General features: G+C 34.0%; 1 long non-coding RNA gene across 1 annotated transcript in view; it reads right to left on the bottom strand.

Annotated features, from left to right (window-relative positions):
• Positions 1-21767, bottom strand: part of LOC120596818 (uncharacterized) — a 171117-nt gene that overhangs the window by 94542 nt on the left and 54808 nt on the right. The window contains exon 2 of the long non-coding RNA XR_005651236.1: positions 17321-17435. This is a non-coding gene — a long non-coding RNA (uncharacterized LOC120596818). The remainder of the gene's footprint in view (positions 1-17320; positions 17436-21767) is intronic.

The raw sequence follows: 21767 nt of genomic DNA, 5'->3' as shown, positions 1-21767 counted from the left end.
CACTAAATTCAGAATAGAACTTCATATTTTAAGAGCTGACAGCAGAAATTCTTGTACGGTGCAACATTTTTAATTTTGTATAATGCATTTGTATTTACAAGTATAGAAACTGACCCATATGATGCTAAATATATTCCCAAGATTCGAATAAAAACCCACATAGTTTACTTACCATGTAAATAAGAAAGAAAATATTTGTAAACTTTATCTTTTCATGCATGTAATGAGTCAATTTTTCATAGATTATTATAAGATTTAAATAATATAAAGGACAAAATACAGTTCCTGAGACACTATAAGGTCTTAATCTTAACAATAAATCATCATAGTTATAATAAGCTGCTCTTTCATTTATCACGTATCACTGGTTTGCTGGCAGGCTCACAGAACCACTCTTTCTCTAACCAGAGACTGCACGCAAAAGGCCATGGGCCACATTCAGCTTAAAAATATGTGTAGATTGAAGAATATGTTTCGATTTGGTTTGGTTTTTCCAATTTGATATGTTGATAGCCCTTAGCAGGGATCAGAACTTGCCACTTCACCCTATTTCTCACTCTTTCCCATTGTTTAACACTCCATCAAATCCGCTTCCTTTATTGCCTGTCTGATCTTAGCTCTACCCCCTGAACCATAAGCCAATGTCAATGAAAAAACCCCAAACAATATACTATCCACTGCAACATCTTCACATGTAAGGGAAATGCTCCTTTTCTTTTCCCTTACACCATGATTGATAAGCATCTTTTCATTTCATACCACAGCAAGCCAATATCTGAACAGCTAGGGGATACTTGGCACAAACAAGTTTGGCAGCATTCCAGCAACTGTGGTGACTGAGCATCCTGGAAAACTGTCTGCTGATCTTCACGGGACTCAGCTTGGTATTTGAATCTGCTCTGCAACATTATCTTGCACCACTGAAAGAAAACATGAGGTTCTCCCTGTTTCCTATCCCCCTATCCTCTCGACCCCTCAGACAATGGAATTTTCCATTAGAAAGAGAGAGTACAGCACCTGGAGAGGAAAAAATCAGTTTTTGGTTCTCCTTCTTCTGTCCACTATAATACAAAAGCTTCGCTCTTCCTCTCGGGAAAATGTAAGGCTGGCTGGCAGTCAGTTTGACAGAAGGAGAGCAGTGCAGCAGAAAATTGGATAACAGGATAAAAATCTATGGGGCCACAGGAATCCCATCAAAACTGGCTCCTCCTGTCAAAACCCAGACAAATGACAAGGAGAAATATAGAATGTTATTTATATTTAAATATTTCTAATGATATCATAATTATGCTTCTGCCTCTGTTAGCCATTTTCCTGTAAGCCACAACTCTGCAAAACAAATGTTGTTATGTTGGAGAAAATCTACATAAGAATCAGACAGCTTCAATCAGACATCCAGGAAAATCCTATAAACTCCTCAACTAGCTATTTCTAAAGGACAGAGAACAACAATTTATTTTTTCAAAGACATGTTCCTTAGAGTACAACAGTCAAGTTCGATAAAAACGGATCATTCCCAGCTCTTTGAGCACAGAAAAACCAAAATATTTAGCAGGTAGCTAACAAATTAATTTTATTTAAAATTAAGTCTGGTATTTTGGAAAACGTCCTATATTCTTTTTTCACATCGTATCATATTGAGTCATTCTATAGGTCATTATGGCCTTAATTTATTAAACTTTGAAAGCAGTTCAATAAACTCACATTTAAATTGCCAAAAGATGTAAATTTTCTTATTTTAAAACTTGGAAAAAAGTTTTGATGTAGATATTCTAAGTCAATATGCATGATAATTAATTCTATTATTAAAACATGACATTTTGGAATACTTCCTTAAAAGAATACATAAGTGATACTAAAGAATTTAGCTCCATAATGGAGGACATCATTTATGATATATACTGTATATATAAAATACAATTTATATTATGTTTCCATAGAATTTGAATTCTAAGATTCATAGGCATTTATTGGTCATCACATATTTATATATGTGTGTGTGTGTGTATATATATATATATATATATATATACACACATATGTGTGTGTGTATATATATATATATATATATATACACACATATGTGTGTGTGTATATATATATATGTGTGTATATATATATATATACACACACATATGTGTGTGTGTGTGTACTCTTCCTCATGCACACGCACGCACACGCACACACGTGCACACACACACACACACACACACACACATCCCAGACCTGGGCAACAAAAAGTGAAAGATTGTCAGCATGCAAATTCATTCATTTATATAAAAACAATATCTTTATTGTCCATAATATATAACACAACATACCAAGTGCAGTGAGAAAAAACAAATATAGAATGGTATTCAGTTACAATAATATGCCATCTAAAACTCATGTTCAGAGTGCTACGGAGAACAAAGCAACCGAGGATCCTCCATCTGTATGTCATTTCCACTCTGAACATCTCCGGCATGCTATCAAGGTGCCAAACTTCCTGAACCCATTTTCCTAAAAAAATTTATTTTTCCCCTGCTACCAACTACTTCCACTTTGTTCTAAAGGACTCCCTCACTCTTGCTCACATGTGCTGTTTTCATTGCTAACTTCTCTTGCTTATGCTGTTCCCCCGCCTGGATGGCCCTTGATTACTACTCTCTCTCTTATCCAAAGGTCCACCCTCTAAGGTCTAGCTAAAAAGCATCACTTCACCTTGAAACCTTTTTTGATAATCCAAATGATTGTTTACCTTGTATAAGGCTGTGTTCTAAGTTTAACATATATGACCTTATTTAGTCATCACAACTCCATAGGTAGTACTTCATTACAGAGATGCAAAAAGCTCAGAGCAAGTAAGTAACTTGCCTCAAGATACACAGGGAAAAAATAGCAGAGTCCATATCCATGCCCCATGTTTCTAACTCAAAGGCTTATGAAGTTAGTGAACTACTCTGTTATTTTATTCCTTTATAATACCTTTTCCTCCATCTAATAGTTCTCGTGTAATATGTACTATTCTGGGCTCTTCAGTTAGACTATAAATGTGTAGAAATTTATTTATCACCCACTCCAGCCTAATACCAGGTATTTAACTCATTAATGTATTTAATCTGGTAATGCATTCAAAGACATCCGAGAGAAAGCTGTACTTCTCAGGTAATTGCTATTTTGCCATTGGTTTGGGTTATTCATAGTTCTGCTAGCCCTGTGGGACTATTTGTCTTCTCTAGTAAAATGTGAAGTCACAAAAGAAAATCTTTGTTTTCATTCAACAAGTCTTTACTGAGTTGCAATTATGTGGTAGCATTTTGCCAGGCACCTAGGGAAAACACTAAAGAGGTTTAAGACGATCTCTGCTCTTAAGAACCTTATCCTGTTGGAGAGAGGTTTCTTCTATGTTAAATTATATATAATATGTTTTAAGTATATGTTACATGTAAGTATATATTATATATGTATATGAGTTAATATACAAAACATGAGTTTATATGTAAAATATGCTTTAGTACAGTGCCTAGCATATTGTAAAAGCTTAATAAATATTGTATAAATCCAATAATATTAAGTGGAAGATAGTGAGCAAAATTAATCTACCATTATTCATAATAAATGGTTATTATTTATTACCACAGACATCATTCAACAAATATTTAGTGTGTTTCTATTCTGTCTTCCCATAACTTACAGTCAGTCTGGCGAAGTCAATGCTGAGGAGATCTAGAAAGCACAACAAAGTAGACTTTTTCTTATGGGCTCTCTCCTGAAAAATGCCTGTGGACTAAATACTTAGTGTGAGCTCACTTTTTTCAATATCGTATTTTTTTCTCCTTAAAAAAATGAAATGCAGCAAAAAAGAATAATGTTTTTGTGTATCAGTTTAGATGAACTCTGGCTATAATTTTACCCTAGTATTCACATAAATATATAAATGCTTCACTCGTGATTGTTTTTATTACATAAATTTGGATACATTAGCCTAGGGTTAGGCAAATTAAATGGGAAAATATCATCAATAGGTCCTAGCATCAAAAACAATATGTGGTTCTTTGATTCTGTGACTTATTTAATGGATTACAATGAGGCACCAGCTAAAGGCTGGTGATTTAAATTATAAGCAGAGGGTTCAAAGCTGTGGCTAATTCATTACTCACACATCTCTAGTTGAGATAGTAATTTAAAGTCATTAATTGTAATCTTGTTTCCAAATGACAAGATAAATATCTCAAGGAACATAATATATTATGGTCATAGGTCAAACCAAATGAATGTCTAAAATAGATTAGCACTAAGTGCATGCAATATGTCATGTTTATACATTTTAAAATGGATAAATTGTATTAACATTTAGCAGGTTGTTCATTACACATCATCAATGTTTAGCTTTAAGTGCATTAATACTCTATGTAGTTATAGAATTCTCTGAAAATGCCACACACAGAGATGCTATAAAATCCCTGACTGAAAATCTAATACTTGAGAAAAAAATAGAACAAGCTAATTTGTGCCTTTTCCCACCAAGATTTGATTGCTTTGTTTCACCTATCTGTGAAATAGATATATTTTGGCCCTGAAGTGACTCAAACGAGGGCAATGTTACAATCAACAAAAAGAGGAAGTTCCAAAATGCCAGGTCCCTATCAGTGTGTATCTATATTTTATTTTAAATCTCTCCATTAGCTAGGACTGGGTCAGATCCTCAAACATTGTCCTAGAGTAGAAAACCAAATTGTCTCCCAATATCACATGACGAAATAAATGCAGAGTAAGGATGTGGGCTGTTATTGTAATTAGAAAATAGACGGTTTTCAGATTTGGGCTGAAATTTAACTGTAGTGATTTTAATATGAACTAACCAGTTTTTCTACCTACAAGACCCGAGCTCATTAGTGAAGTATTTATCCAACTCTCCCTTTCACTACATCTACTAGTCATTATATACTGCTGTTTTTTTAGCCACATTTTATTCACTGAATTTTTTTCCCTTTGGGAAGGCCAAAATATAATCAGAAGTTTGCTTCATGAACAAAAAATTTACAAACAAAGTTAATTATTGGATTTGATTGTTCAATGGCATCTGGCTAAGGAAACTTGATTGAGAATTGACACATTCCTGCCAAGATGTCTGACAGGTCCATGAGCCAGCATCCCCTCTATACAGACAAATGTCAAAGCTTGATTCTGTGGCCCTAATTTTTCTCTGCTGGCCAATGATCCATCCATTCTAATTGTTTCATTCTTTCTTTATATACATTATTACCACTCAAGCCTACATTTGATGGTTTGAGAACAATTTAAAGATAATTTTATGCCTGATCAAGTTGAAAGGCTAGAAAAACAGGAGAAAGAAAAACAGAATTCTTAGAAATGACTGTTGTGTGGTTCTTTTTTCAATTAATCTGGGAAAATCAATGCGGCTTGCATCACTAGCTTGAGGTATAATTAAGATCATAAATCTTTTTAATATTTAAATTAATCATTCGATCCCCACAGGACCAATTTAAAAGGAAGTCCAATGGCTACCTCTTGAAACATCTTCGTTTAACCAAGTTGTCAAGAACCTTGGAAGCTTACTCAGTCTAAAGAGGTCATCTCTGTTCCTCATTCATTTTATGGAGGACAATTAACACAGGAAGGGAAGGAGGCGGAGTGGGGGGGGGGGAGAGAGAGAGAGAGAGAGGAAAAACCTCAATGACAAGGAAGAAAAAGAAGGCACTCAAGCTGATCGACCAGTTTCATACTAGTCCCAACATTCAATTGCCATTTCCGCTGTCCCTGCCATACAAAGTGACTACACTTTACTGATCTAGTCCAGTGCATTCGTTTGAGCTTTTTTACTCTCCCCAATGATGCAGCACAAGCTGCTGAAGTGTACCACACATAAGCTTCCAAAGTTACAGATCTCGTTTTATCCTTTCTTTCAGTCTAGACCATTGTTCCCACAATGTGCCTGCTGGAAGAGAGGTCTTCCAGCCACAGATTGTTTTGTGGAATGAATCTTCCTTCCTGATTTCCTACAATTTGCCAAATACTTGCCTTTCCTCAGGGCAAATGCTCCTTTGGGGAAACAGGTGAATTTATTTGAAATTATCTCTATCTGATGTTCTGAGAAGGTGGAATGGAATGGGGAGATTCTATTTTCTCTTAGAAGTCTTTGAAAATGCAAATTTGCTCCACTTTTCTCCAAGCTTCCATAGCAAAAGATACCTGCAGAAAACTTTATTAAGCCATAAAACACCCTGATACATACTTTTCCTGAGTCAATGGCTTCCTATTTCTTTTATTTGCATAAGAAGGGACAAGAACCGCCTCTCAGGATTAAGAAAACATGCTCCAAATTGACTCCTGTAGATACCTAGCTTCCAGCTTCATTCACCAACCAAGGAACACTGTTCTATCTTGCCATGTACCCCTCTTACCTCTACATAAAGAAAATATACAACTCATATTTATTAAATGTATTCTAAGAAAATGTGGAACTGACTTATAAAAGTATAACATAGTTGGACCATTTAGCACAGAGTTACCTTTGGTAACAGTACCCTAAATTTTGTCCAAGTATCAACCCTTCCTAGATACAGCCTATGTGTTTGGAGGTAATTGACTCTCCACTCCCATGTCTGTAGAGATAGGTGTGTCTCAGGACTAAACTAATTCTGTTTCCCTGGACACAGTGATTGATTCAGAGATGGGTCCATGGCTCAAATTCAGCCTTTGAGAACCATGTCTTTGCTCTACTCTTCAAGCAGAGAGCTCTCCTTCCTATTAATGAGATGTGTAACCACAAACAAAACGCCTGCCTTAAAATGGAGCCAACCCAGAGGAAGAAGAACTAGCAATAAATCCTGGTTATATCAGATATAGAGTGCTCATTTAATGAAATAATCAACTTTCTTATTTTGGTTTGGGATTTCTATGAAAAGATTCTCACCTGATACATGATAACAATTAGCATACTAGAAGGTTTAAATTAGTGATGTACTGGGTAGAAGGGAAAGGGTGGGGAAGCACATTTTCTTTTTCTCTTTAAATATATGCCTCATGTAACCACTCTAACAACAGGAAGTACAGTTTAATTGGAAATAGGCTAACATAGTTCTAAGAATAATCATCTAAGGCTAACAGCCTGGGTAGTTTTGATGTCAGATAAATTGGCTCACCTATTATAAAGTGAATCTCTCCTGATTAGTATTTGATTAAACAACAACAAAAATAACCTCTTAGAACTATCAACAGCTTTCTGGATTCCATTTTTCTTAGCAAGATAATGAGCATAGCACATTGTTTAGCACGTTTTTAATTGGATGAATATCAGATATACACTGTTTTTCTATCACTGCTGCCTTGTGTGCTAAGAATTTGATTACATCCTAGAATTATCACATAAAAATCTCCTTGTATTTGTCACAAACATACTCCTACACACAAAAATAATTGCTACAACTTCACTATATATATATATAATGAAATTGCTACAACTGCACTATATATATATATATATATATATACACACACACACAAAACTTTTCATGTATTCACCTGAAGTCACAAAGCACTTAGCATGATTCAAAGATTCTGCTTTTGACTATGATTTGTTTCTTTTTAAAACTGATTTTTTTTTAAAGGAAAATTTGAGTGGATTTTTTGTTTCACTAATAAGCAGTTAAGCAGTTAAGAATGCCCAGTCCATGCAGTTCTGTAATAAGAGAAAAAGGAAACAAACTGTGGTCATTTCCCTCCAGAAATTTATAAGCTGGTCCTAGTTAAAAAATGGACAATGTAAAAAAAAAAATCGTACCATTTATACAGCAAAATACAAATAAATATAATGAAGAATCATTAAGTGATGAGAAAATAATTGGTAAAGGGCTTCTTAGTAAAGTGTTCTGTCATCAGAGGGAAGTAGGTTAGTCAGGAAAGGCAGCTTAAACATTCATTAATACTTAAAGAGTCACATAATACCCTAAGTGAATGATTTTTATCACTCTTCTATTCAACAAATGATTACACATATCCTATGTGTTAGGTTCTGTGTTAGATGTCCGTGGTCCTTCTTGTTCCATCTAGTCTTTTATTTTGGATACATATCAGTTGTGCGGAATCATTATCCTGGTTCATGACATTATCACTGACTCATTCAGGGGCCACAATTGGGTTCTTTCCAGTTTGCAACTATTATAAATCAATGTTTCCTGGTACACATGACTGTATACATCTACAGGAGTAAAATTGCTGAATCAAATGGTATACAAATGTTCTAATTTACAAGATGACACTAAGTTATTTTTTAAAGTCATTGAACCCATTTATATTCTTGCCAGCACTAAATAAAAAGTCCAGTTTATCCACATCCTAACACTCGATATCATTAGACTGCTTAATTTTTTTTCCAGTTTATTGTACGCAAAATTGTATCTCACTGCTGTCTTGTTTTCCTAATTAAAGTTAGATTTAAGCATGTCTTCATATATTTTGTGGTAATAAACATTTTTTCTTTCTCCATTTTTGACTCTGTTACTATCCTTAACATTATAGATATACATAAAGATAACAGAATACCACACAAGATTCTAGCAAGTCAACAAAATATGGAGGATCACTTAAGAGCTAAAAGTCTCTCATATCCCTTGCTTCTTGAGGGATATGTGAGAAAACACTTGCCCTATGTCCTAATGATTAAAGGAAGTATTAACCTAGCCCCTAGCTATTACTCATCTTACATAATATGAGGCAAGTTTGCATCAGAATTCCTGATTTTCGTAGACTTTCCCAAATTTCACCTCATTCTCAAAGCTTATAGAATTCAAATCAGATCAAAAGAAGAACATTTGGACAAGAAAGGCCCCTTTCACACAGAATGACTGAGTAAAGACCTTTAAAACTGGAAGGCTCATGAGTTCTGGTCATGGTCTGAAGACTAGTTGACTATCCAGGAACACAGACTCTCTGATCATCCTGGAACCACTCCCAATGACCAATTAGGGATAGCCTGTACTATGAGACTACAGAAAAGCACTTCAAACAAAAGTAGAATTGGAATATACATTAGAGTCAGAGAGGCAAGGAACATTTGCTTTGGGCACACGGCAGAATACCAATTACTGTCACACTCTTCCAATTTTTTAATTTCCAAATGTGAAAGATAGAAAGATAATGATTGCACAAAAATTTTTGCTTCATAGGATGCCTGACACTTATTGAAAAGCACAATAAAATACTAGAGACACTGTAGAGCTTAAAGACAAACCAAAAGTAATTTAATAAATTAAAAAATATTACAAAATAGTTTTACCAACAAACAAAGCAGAAAAAGACTCACAGACACAGAGAAAAAAACTGATGGTTGCCAGATGGGAGGGAGTTTAGGAGACTGGGTGAAAAAAGTGAAGGGATTAAGAAATACAGATAGATGATTACAAAATAGTCACAAGGATATAAAGTTCAGCATAGGGAACATGGTCAATAATATTGTAATAACTATGTAGAATGCCAGATGGGTACTGGACTAATTGGAGGGCCACTTCATAAATTATATAAATGTCTAACCACTAAGCTGTATACCTGAAACTAATATAAAATGATATTGAATGCTAACTGAAATTAAAAAATAAAAATTAAAAAAATGTTTTAAAAAGAATGAGAAAAAAAGTAAAATTACCATCACTCATATCTTTTAAAGTAAAAGTACTGTTAATTCGAATAAATTCTTCTAAGTTAAAAAAATGTTTTTAAAGAATGGAAAAAAAAATGCTGACATATTCAAGCCATATTCAGAATCTCTGAACTTTTTAAGATTGTAGTTTCTTTCCTCAGATGATGGCTTCACAATCCAGTTTCCAAAGTGGAAGAGATGGGATAAGTCTCAACTGTAATGGTCTGCGTTTGCATTTATAGACTGTTGTCTCGGTCCATTCTGGCTGCTATAACAAAGGACCACAAATGGGATAACTTATAAACCATAAAAATTTATTTTTCACAGTCTAGAGGCTGAGAAGTCCAAGATCAAGATGCTAGCATGGTTGTGTTCTGGTAAAGGCCTGCTTCCTCATCGTCTGTTTTTTCACAGTGTCCTTGTAAGTTGGAAGGGCCAGAGATCTCTCTGGAGCCACTGGTCTAAGGCACTAATCCCATTCATAGGGCTCCATGACTTAAGCACCTCTCAAAGTCCCCACCTACGAATACTATCACATTGGGCATTAGGATTTCAACAAAAGAATTATGGGGGTGACACAAACATTTAGGTGATAGCAACTATATTTCTAGTATATTTTCTTCTTCAACATTCTAGTGTATTTTAAGTAGGCATGTTTTTAAATTTTCATTTTTAACAGTGGACAAAATGAGTCAAAAGAAATAAGGCAACTTTCGGAAAGCCCCAAAGGGATTAGCTCCACAAACCAATAAGTCACAGCTCCTAAAGCTTACTGTGTCCTGATTGGTGAAACCACTTTCTGCTCTTCTCATGATAAACAGGTTATAAAAAAACTATAAAATTTCAATATTACATTAATTCAAAAAAAAAAAGATTAATCTCGTCTGATCTCAGAAGCTAAGCAGGGGCGGGCCTGGTTAGTACTAGGATGGGAGACCATCTAGGACGACTGGGTGCTGTAGGCGTTAAAAAAAAAAAAAAGTTAAAAAATGTGCCATGTGACCAGTTATTTTAATTCTGTATATATGGAATCTGTGAAAGGCTTATAAATCCGGTTACTAACCACCTCATCTCCTTTTTGTGTGTCCTTATAAAAATTGCCAGATGTCACAACTGTCACACCTACTTGTTAAATTGGAGAAATTCTTGAACCACAGTAAGCAGATGCTAGAACAGATGGAAAGTTTCTTTTTGGGCTAAGAAAAAGAAATTTCCAATTAAGAAATGCCTGGACACTATTTTATCTCCCTTCTAGTTGACTGAACTATGAGATTTCCTTATGTCACAGTTTAGAATTAAAAAAAAAAAACTTTCCATTTCTCTCAATATTCTTTATTTCTTCATGCATCCATAAGTATTAGCTTAAATCTATTCATTTTATGCACTCCTTATAAAATCGCTATGGTGCTTTAAAAAATTGAAAATGAATGAAATATTTTCATGTAATGGTTATATTTAACTCCTTTATCCTAATCCATCTTGTCTCAAGTTTGCTACTTAGATTTTCTCTCTATTCACTTAAAACTTTAAACAGTATCTATTACATGCCTAACACTCATTTCTTCAGTATGTTATACCCTACAAGTCCAAAAAGAAGCATTACAATGCAAAATAAAATAGATCCTTTGGGCGAGTATGGAAGCCGTTGCCGGCTTTCCTACCAACTGTCACCCCAGGCTTCCAAGTCCAGTCTCCAACCAATAGTTACCTTCTTTCATACCTTTCTGGGGAAAACGTTAAGCCAGTTCACTCCTGAGCCATCCCCCTGTCAGCTGCTTCTCTGACAAGCACTCCCACCATACCCTGGTTCTTCTTTTGAGCCCTTTCCATGCTTCACTGCGGCCACCACCCCAAGCTCTTTAATCCCCCAAATTGCCACTGATTTGCAGAACAGTCTTCGTAGAAGGTCTATGGCAGGAAAGAAAGATGTATAGCAGCTTACAGCCTAACAGGTATCTTGAGATAAAATATCAATCCTATTCTTTAAATGTCCTCAGTCATTTAAATATGCTTATTTTTTAGTGCAATTTTAGGTTCACAGCAAAACTGAGCAAATTGTACAGAGAGTTCCCTTACACCCCCTGCTCCCCTACACACACAATCTCTCCCACTATCAACATCCAGCACCACAGTGGTATATTTGTCAAAATCGATGAACCTACATTGAAACATCACTATTACCCAAAATGTATAGTGTACATTAGTGTTCACTCTTGGAGTTGTACATCCTATGGGTTTTGAAAAAAAGTATAATGACGGGTATTCACTATTGTGGTATCATCTAGAATAGTTTCACTGCCTTAAAGATCCTTTGTGCTCCGCCTGTTCATCTCTCCGTTTCATTCATTTACATACTAAAGGACTTCTTGGTTCTTTCCAGGTGCAGGCCCATTATGAATAAACCTGCTATTACCATCCTTGTAAAGGCTTTTGTGTGGATATAATTTTTTTCATTTCATTGACATAAATACTCCTAGATCATATGGCAAGAGTGTTTAGAAATTTTAAGAAATCGTCAAACTGTCTTCCTTCCAAATAGGTGTACCATTTTGCATTCCCACCAGCAATAAATGAGCTCCTCTTGTTCCATATCCTCCCCCGGATTTGCTGTTGTTAATGTTTTGAACTTTGGCCATTCTCGTATGTGTAGTACTATCTCATTGTTGTTTTAATTTGCAGTTCCTTAATGATATATGATGTTGAATATCCTTTTATATGCTTATTTGCCATCTGCATATCTTCTTTTTGTTTCCAGTTTAAGACAAAATTTATTTTTAAAGGCTTATACCAACACATAATCTTGAAATATATAACCTAGCAAATTTTGAATGACATCAATATTTTCTTCAGTCTGTTAATATGACAAATTACATTGTTTTTTAAATGTTGAAATTGCTTTGCATTGCTAAGATAAACTCCACTTAATTATGATGTATTATCATTTTTACATATTTCAAGGCTAAATCTGCTACTTTTTTGCTGGGAATTTTTATATTATATGTTCATGAGAGATACTGGTCTCTAATTTTCTTATAAGATCTTTAGTTTTGCTATCCGAGTAATGCTGGCCTCATAAAACAAGTTGGCAAGTATTCCCTCCTTTTCTATTTTCTGGAAGATACTGTGTAGAATTGGTATTCTTTCTTAAGTGTGTGGTAAAATTTGTTGGTGAAGTCATTTGAGTGTGAAGTTTTCTTCATTAGAAATTTTTATTTTATACAAATTCAATTTTTTCAGTAGATACAGGACTATTTCAGGTCATCTGTTTTTTTCTTATTTATTTATTTATATTAGTTTCAGGTAGACAGTACAATGGTTAGACATTTATATAATTTATAAAGTGATCCCCCTGATTACTTCAGCACCCATCTGGCACTACACACAGCCATTACAATAATATTGACTATATTCTCTATGCTCGACATTCCTATGACTGTTTTACAGCTACTAATTTGTACTTCTTAATCCCATTACCTTTTTCACCCAGCCCCCCAACTCCTCTTCCTTTTGGTAACCATCAGTTTGTTCTCTGTATCTGTGTATCTTCTTTGGTAGGGTATCTGTTCAGGCTCATTGCCTATTTTTTTAATAAGGCTTTTTTCTAATTGTCGAGCTTTAAAAGTTCTTTGTATATATTGGATAATAGTTCTTTATCAGACATGTCTTTAGCAAATATTTTTTTCTCAGTTTGTGTCTTGTCTTCTCATTCTCTTGACTTTTTTTTTTAGAGCAGAAGTTTTCAATTTTAATGAAGTCCAGTTTATCAATTATTTCTTTCATGGGTGGTGCCTTTGGTGTTGTATCTAAATGACACCCAAGGTCATTTAGATATTCCCCTATGTTATCTTCTAGGAATTTTACAGTTTTGCATTTAACATTTAGTTCTAGGATTCATTTTCAGTTAATTTTTGTGAACAGTGTAAGGTCTGTGTCTAGGCTCATTTTTTAAATCAGGTTGCATATAGATGTCCAGTTGTTCTAGCACTCTCAGTCATTTTTTCATTGACTGAATCTCCAGCTTCCCTGAGCTTCCAAAATTCCTGTTTATTTTTTTTATTGTGAATTAGTTTTCCTAGTCTTCATCTCCTTAATTTTCCCAGAGACCTCATTTTTATAATCAAACTCACTAATTAAGTTGTATCTAAATAAGCTAGATGCTCATTTACTGCATGTACCTCCACTAGAGTATGTTAGGGAACATCTGGGTGGAAGAAAGGTGGTCTATGATTTTACCATAGTTTTATTCTAACTGCAGATAAAATAGACCCAACACTATCATGTAAAAAGAAGTAATAAATTATTGTGCTGGACATCTTTCTAACTTTCATCATGTGATTTTTTTTAATCATTCTTTTGTTTTTCAATATTTTATGAAATAAAACAAAAAGTCTTGATAACTAAATCCTGGTTGAAAAATATAAGAAACAAGATCACTTACTGTGTTATATGTACGGTGTTTCTATTACACACTTAAATACCTGTTTGCTAATATTTAATAAACCCTCCTAAATATCAAATTTCAAATTTTTACTCTTCTGATTCTGGCAATTCTTAACATCTTGTTTTCTAAGATGTATTTAAAATAAGTCAACACGTTGTAGAAAACAGCTTAATAAGTAAATAAAACACCTTCTCATCTACTTTCCAACTTCAAGAAAGCATTTTAAAGAATAATTACTAAATTTCTTATACCATGTAAGAAAAGATTTGAGGGCCAACTACTAAGATTTATTTGCAAGGTATAATAGAAATGTTTCTTAAGAAATTATGTACCATCCTATCCTCGCTGAGATATGACATATATGAGAAAAGATAAAGTAGAAAGAGATCGTAATAAATGACTACCACAATATAAATGAACCCTCAGAAATGTGAGGAAGCATTAAAATAAAGGGGCTATATAAAGAATTGAAGATTATACAATGATACAGTTTTCTTGGAATTCTAACTGCATCAGGACACATTCATTTTGGGTAAATGAAGTTTCTCTAATATTCCTTAGAGTCTTTAAGCTTCTATAAAAATATGTCTTAATTAATTTTAAAGAGTTAGGAATATTTCTCAGATACTAACACCTAATGAAATAGGAATAATCATTATTATTCATTTTTGTTGCATCATCACTTGTACATGTCTAAAACTATTAGATAAATATATAGAGAGGCATTCCTCATAATCCTTAAGTTTGTTTGGTATCTGCCTTCTGTGACAGCAGGTAAACAGAAACATGGAGAAATTAAACAGATTTTTAGAGATAAGAGAAGGCTAAAGATACAAAGGCAATCATTGTAAACTATCTTCTCTAGAAACTATCTCCTTTTCTCCAAGCTTCTTAAAACAAAAGGATTTTTTAATTTAAAAAAAAAGCAAATGTCTAAAATTCAATGATGAGGATAACATATAAATGTCAACACATTTTTTCCTCTGACAATGTAAGTAATAAATTGCTGAGGCTCTATAAGACTGGTTCTAAATTAAGATTTAGTACCAAAATAAAAGATTAAAAAAAATAAAACTTTAATCTCATTAAATAATTAAGCTTTATATATTTACCTCTTTTCCCTTTAAATTCTATTTAATTTGATATATAGTTTGTAGGTTTTCTGCTGTTTTTCAATAATGCCTTTCGTTGTTTTCCCAATTAAAAGACAAAATGATCTCACTAATTCTTTCTAAATTTAAGTTTTATGGTAAAACTGCCATCTCTTTATGTTCATTGTTTTTCTTCAGAAAACAAGTTTGAAAGTTAAATACCTCCATTACAAGCCCACAAAATAAGATTACTTCTTAAACTTATGCCCAATGTTACATTTGGGGCCTCTTTTGCAAATGTGTGATTATATTTCCATGCACTTGAAGGAGTAAAAATTTTTCCTCCAAACTATTTTGTATCCTCACAACCAAATAGACCTTGGTGTGTGAAAACAAAAGTTTGCCAAGGTTTGAGGAGATTGTCCTATTCAGAACATTGGCTGCTTTAATTTGAAATTAGTATCTCTTAATTTTTTACCCATTGAAAACAAAGGTTTCCTAGGTTTTTAGCAGCAACAACAAGAAACAATTAAAGATTGTTGAGTAGCTTCCCAAGTCATCAGCCCAGCTGAAGAATTGGCCATTGATAGCTGGACTGATGGAATATTATGAGTCATCAAAGGAAGCCCATAAGAGCCACATGCAGTGACATACGAACAATTTTGATGTGCCCATCAGAAACTCCCACAGCTGATGGCGTATTCACACAGCTGTAGGTTATATATGAATGAGCGAGCTCTCTTTAGGGCCATTCACTATCATAATAACGTTAACTAAAACCTGCTGGTGGTAAAGAAACTTGTCAGGAACAATATATCACTGTTTTTTTATGTCTACCATAAGCTATAGAGAGTTCTATCTTTTCTTTTGTGTGTTTTAAGAAATTAATTTTATGTCTGAGTTATATAGTGATCTCCTGGAGCTAATAAATGTTTTTGGTTTTTTTTTTAACTTAACTTGTATAGCTCTTAAAATTCTAAAATATGCCTTTATTAAATCAATAAATTTTAATTTGACTTTGACACACATCAAAAACAAACAAACAAACAAACGAACAAAACAATCCAGAAAGAGAGTCTCTATATAATATCTTGACTACTTCAATTGAATAATCAAGTAAATGTATAATTTACAACCAACATGAAAGTTTTGGAATACCATTCTGGGTAGCCAAGGCTCCATTTGAAATGAAGATATAGGGGCAGGTGTATTTCTCTGCAAATTATTTTCTAATGTTATTGATAACAGGTTAAAAATATATGACTTGTTAGTAAAACTCAACAATTAAAATTAACTTTAAGATAAATTCAACCCACAACTGTCATTCTACAATGGAGAAGCCAGGTTCCTTTCTCATTTAAATTTCAAGTGCACCAATATTCAGAAAAATGTTATGATAAAATAAGGACTACATAGCACAGTTTAAAAATAATCAGTGACTCCCTCTATTGTTCCTTCAACAAACAGATAGTAAGCACCTGTTATGTCTGTAGCAGCCTGAGGTCCCCACAATTAATAACTGTGGTTCAGTTGAAGAGCTTCTGTTTCTGCACATGGCTAAGAGAAATGAAGTGTTAAGCCAAATGTCCTGACTTCAAGCCAATAAGAGACTGCCAAAGAGTTACTCATAGCTCATTGTAAGATAATGATCAGATTTTTCTCAAATGTGTAGATGCCTCACTCAATGAGGTAACTATTATTGAATCAAGAAGCACACTTGATCAAAAAATCTATTAAAAGAAAGAGGAAGTTTTCAAGTTTCCCTTTTCAATTGCTCTCTATAAATGAAAACACTTAGATCAGGACCAATTCTAGAAAAGTGTTACTTTGACGCAATACTATCCTTTCTCTTTACCACACACAGTTGTCCTTTACTCACAGATAACAGCGTGTGGAATTCATTCTGACAAGGAGTTGTGAGTTAGGGGCAGGTTTAGCTGCTGACAATCTGATAAGCAAATGTCTGAGAATGACATTGCACTTGCTGCTTGTTGGAGACTCACCAAACCCAGAACACCCCCACTGATTCCTCTATACCACTTGATTTTTTCTGTTTTCAAATTTCTGGCCTGTTTTGTATTACGAGATGGTCAGTCAGGTGCAGCCACCAGAGGATAAACTCAGGAAAATGAAGTATATTATACTCACAAGTCCTAGAAACAGGAGGCAGGGCAATGCAGGGCCACATGGGAAAACACCAGGGTGGTCAGGTGGCAGAAAACAGGAGCCAGGACACTTTCAGCCTCAGCTTTTATTGGGGTTTCTGCGGGAAAAGCAAACCAGGGCAAGTAAATCATTTAGGATTAGCTAGTTTGAAAAATTGCAGTGGGCTTTAAGCCATTTCTCTAGTTGCCTAGTACCTGGCCCTGGGATGATTAAGGCACAGGTATTTTGCTCCTGGGGTGTTCAGGCCAGATAGAGAAGGTGTACCTCTGGACTGGTTGGTTTTCATATCAAAGGCATGCTCTGGCTGGGCCCTTTACTATCTCTAAGAATTAGCTAGCTTCAAGAGGGGCAGTTTCTCCTCTAGCCAGATATTTTTTAGGATGTCAAAACATAATATACAGAAAAATACACACACACAACACATGGCCTTAAAATGAACCCAATTAAATAAGTTAGACAAAAAAAAATCTTACATTAATTAATCTTTACATAAAAATAGCCAAGTACTCAGTAAGAGTTAGCTATGATTTTACATCATGGCATTTATTTTATGTCTCAAAAAATATTATAGAGTGGTTTGTTACATTTTGGAGTCATCATTAGTTATCTGTCTATAAATATATATGAAATAAATATCAGGAGATACTGTCTCTAGAGAGAATACATACACATTCTTATTGTGTATAATATATAATTTTTTTGACCTGGGGTAAATGAAAACTATCAACAGATTTTTTAATTGGATTTTTGCATATAATAGACATAGAGTGAACTATTTAATCAATACCAAGACACAATTTTTCTTTTAACAATTCTCAATACAGAAAATAACTTGTAACAATGTGTATACTTTAGTACCCCTTATCCTACAAATAATTTGTTTTTGGAATCATGAGATTTAGAAACATGAAAATAATGATATTTGGAGATTCATATATACACACATTTTTATAAAAATATGACAAATATCATCTTTCCATATGTTTGTGTCTAAAGTTGTTTGCAAAGAAAGATATTGATACATTTTACCATAAAAATTAAAAGACATTTAAAGAAAACGACAAGACTAGCCACAAAATGGGAGAAGATACGACACATATAACTGAAGGTAATAATATCAGAAATATATAAAAAGTCATACAGATCAATAAAATTTTAAAAAATTGAAAAATGGAGAAAATACAGGAATAAGTTTTTCATACAAAAGAAATATATTTAGCCAATAAACAGATAAAGTTAATAAATATGAAAAATCTTGACAGTGCATATCAGATTATAATGCAATATCATTCTTCAAAATTTGTGGCAAAAACTGAGAAATCTGACAACACCAAGTGTTAGAGAGTAAAACTGTCTCACTGGTTTTATGAAAATAATTTGTAGTTGTCAATCTTATAGATTTGAACACTAGTAAAACCTATGGCCAGCAATTGCCTTCCAAGGGGCATATGCAAGGTAATATTTACATGTGTGAACCAGGGACCCACATAAGACAGCTCCTGTATCACAGTTCAGAACAGAAAAAGCTTTGGAAATTTCACATGCACATTCACAGGAAAATGGATAAATTTGGTATACGTTCACCATATGTTATAAAACAGTAAAAAATTAATGAATTACAGATATAATGACATGGATGAATTTAGTAACAATATTGAATGAAAAAAATAAACAAAACATCTCTTTAGATATATGTATATCTTATGTATATGTGATGTATATATGCTGTATATATATAATGTATTATGTTACATGTTAAATATGTATTAAGTATTATGTTATGTATTATGTACAGGTGATGTATATTATATATGCTATATGTATATTTGATGTATTATGTTATATATATGCATAGTTTATACATATGAGATAAAACTATTTTTAAAAGAAATAATAAATACAAAATTGGGGATATCATTCACCTCTGAGGGGAGAAAGGGGGGTCAGAAAAGAATGTATAGATAAATTTAATATAAATGTAACATTCCAGTTCTTGGGTTAGGTTGTAGGGTCCAGGGCACTTTTATATTATTAAGACAAATAACTAAAAAAGGGCCATGCTTATTCAAATGATGATAGTGTATTCTGGACCAAGAATTATAATTAGTCTAATTCCAGGCATCTGGGGTCCAGAAAAGATGGTAGCTCCCTTTAAAAGATTAGTGGTGACTGGGTTATTTGCTTTTACAGGCTTTCCTTGTTGTATTTTGTGTTGTACTTGGTATCTTATGAGAGTCACTGCATGTGTCATTACCTCTTCTTTTATAATAAATGTCTAAAGATAAAATTTTACAGAATAGACCCACATTTCCTTTCATGTTTTACAAAACCTGCTGTGGTGATCGCTGCTTAATAGGCAATAGACACAATTGCTGACATTGGGGAACTTTATAAGATCGCATAAATAATAGATTTATTTAAAAAAATAAAACTAGAGAAGCCTATCTGCTTTTTTTCTTCTTGCCAATCACCTCTATTTTGCAAATAATTAGCTGCTACACATGCCATGTACTCCATGTCCTAGTGATAAGTACTAATCTGGTAGAGTGAAGTCTATTGTCAAATTTTAAAACATAAATGTATATTTCCATTTGTAAATTTAATCATAGAGAAAATATATGGCACAAAATGGTTTTTAAAGACCAAGAAAAAGAGCTTTTAAAATTAATCATTACTCTAATATTACTACCTACATTTAGATTAAAATGTTGCAGAAAAGCACAGCTTTAGGTACGTTATACTTTACATTTGGTAATTTTAAGTTTAAAATTAAAAATTGCTATTGTGATCAAATTCCTGGCAATTGAACAAAGAGTATATAATTTAGAGTCGTAGTAAATGTCAATGAAATATCATGGGCAGACTGGTAAAAATAAAAATATAAAACTATACAACCTACCCACAAAACCTACAAAAACTGTTCATAAATACATAGCTAATTATTCACTCTACATGGTAATTCCAGAAATGAAAGAGCAGAAATGTTCTCCCCTCCAGAACTTTAAGAAAGCGATGACAGCAGACTTGGCATTTGATCATAATCTCCTAACTGGTGATGTCAAGAAGTTCAGCTGAGGAGCATGTGCGCATCTGTTTCTTCACATGGTTGCTTCTGTAGCCATGCTTCATGACTCGTCTGTTTTTAGCCAGAAAGCTTTCTAGTTCAAGAGGAGCTGGGAATGAGTCATAACAAATAGGAAAAAGGGCAAAGACCTATATGTCATTCATTTATGCAATAAATATTTATTCTGTATCTTCTACATGCTATAGACTGTGCTGGATGCTGGAGAGCCATGCTGAACAAAAATGGCAAGGCTCTGTCCGATGCGGCTTACAGTCCTTTGGGGGGATGCAGCCAAGTGCATGGAGAACTGGACTGCAGAGTGGTATATGTTGTGATAGGAGAAGCACAAGTGCTACAGTGCCTGCAGCAACTCTGGGCTTTAAGTAGCCACGCTCACATTCCCAAGTCAAAGTGTAAGAGTAAACCAATGTCTGTACATTAGGATCACCTAGGATCTTTTTAAAACTACAAAACAAGGGCCACTCTCCAGATCTCTGGAGATGGGACATGGGCACTGGTAGTTTTTTAAGCTCCCCAGATGATACCAATGTGTAGACAAGTTTGGGAACCACTAGTCTAGAAACAGGAAAATAACAGGGAACTGAAATTGCTCTCTGCACAATAGACCTGATATAATTTTCAGGCTACAAACCCAGATGTATTTTTTTAAAAAGTCTATAAATGAACGGTAATTTCTCTTTTAAGCCTCCAATTCCACCGGTGGCTGAAGTTTGCTCTCAGTCAATTTATGGTTTCTCTCCCTTCTTCCCTGTTATTTCTTCAGTGGGGCTGGGAGTGAGAAGAGTTCTAGAATACCAAGGTAGAAGAAAGGGATTAGCAGTCATGATCATCAATCTAATCTCTAGACTATATCACTCCATTGGCTCTAAGTCTCCTCACCACATGGCTTCTCCAGTGTCAGTTCTGAGACCCCTAGCACAGCTGCCTTAGCCCATCAACAGTGGCTCTCAAGTCCCCAGGCCCACTGCTCACAGCCTCCCTCCTCCTGGACACAAAGGCAGACATTCTGCTCCACCCCCATATCACACTGAAGTTCAAGAGGCCAAGGTAGCCTTTAAAAACAGTGTAGAAAGGATTATTGAGAACTAAAAATACTTTTCAATAATATATCAAAATTAATTATTATTAATCATGATATTTATTTCTCATCATCAATAATTATGAAAAGGAATTTTTATGTTTGTTAAAATTTGCTTGGCTTGTATTATCAGTATTATCTTCAACCCTCTGCTTCTTTCCTGAAATCTTTTTAAGCTGCTTATCTATTTTGTAAGGGTTAATTTTTTTAATTATAAAATATAATCCACAAGCCTACTTAACTAAAGGCACAAAACTGCAATACTG

Source organism: Pteropus medius, unplaced genomic scaffold (genome assembly GCF_902729225.1).
Source record: "Pteropus medius unplaced genomic scaffold, Ma_sr-lr_union100, whole genome shotgun sequence".
Taxonomy (NCBI): Eukaryota; Metazoa; Chordata; class Mammalia; order Chiroptera; family Pteropodidae; genus Pteropus; species Pteropus medius.
This window is presented reverse-complemented; position numbering and strand designations above follow the sequence as displayed.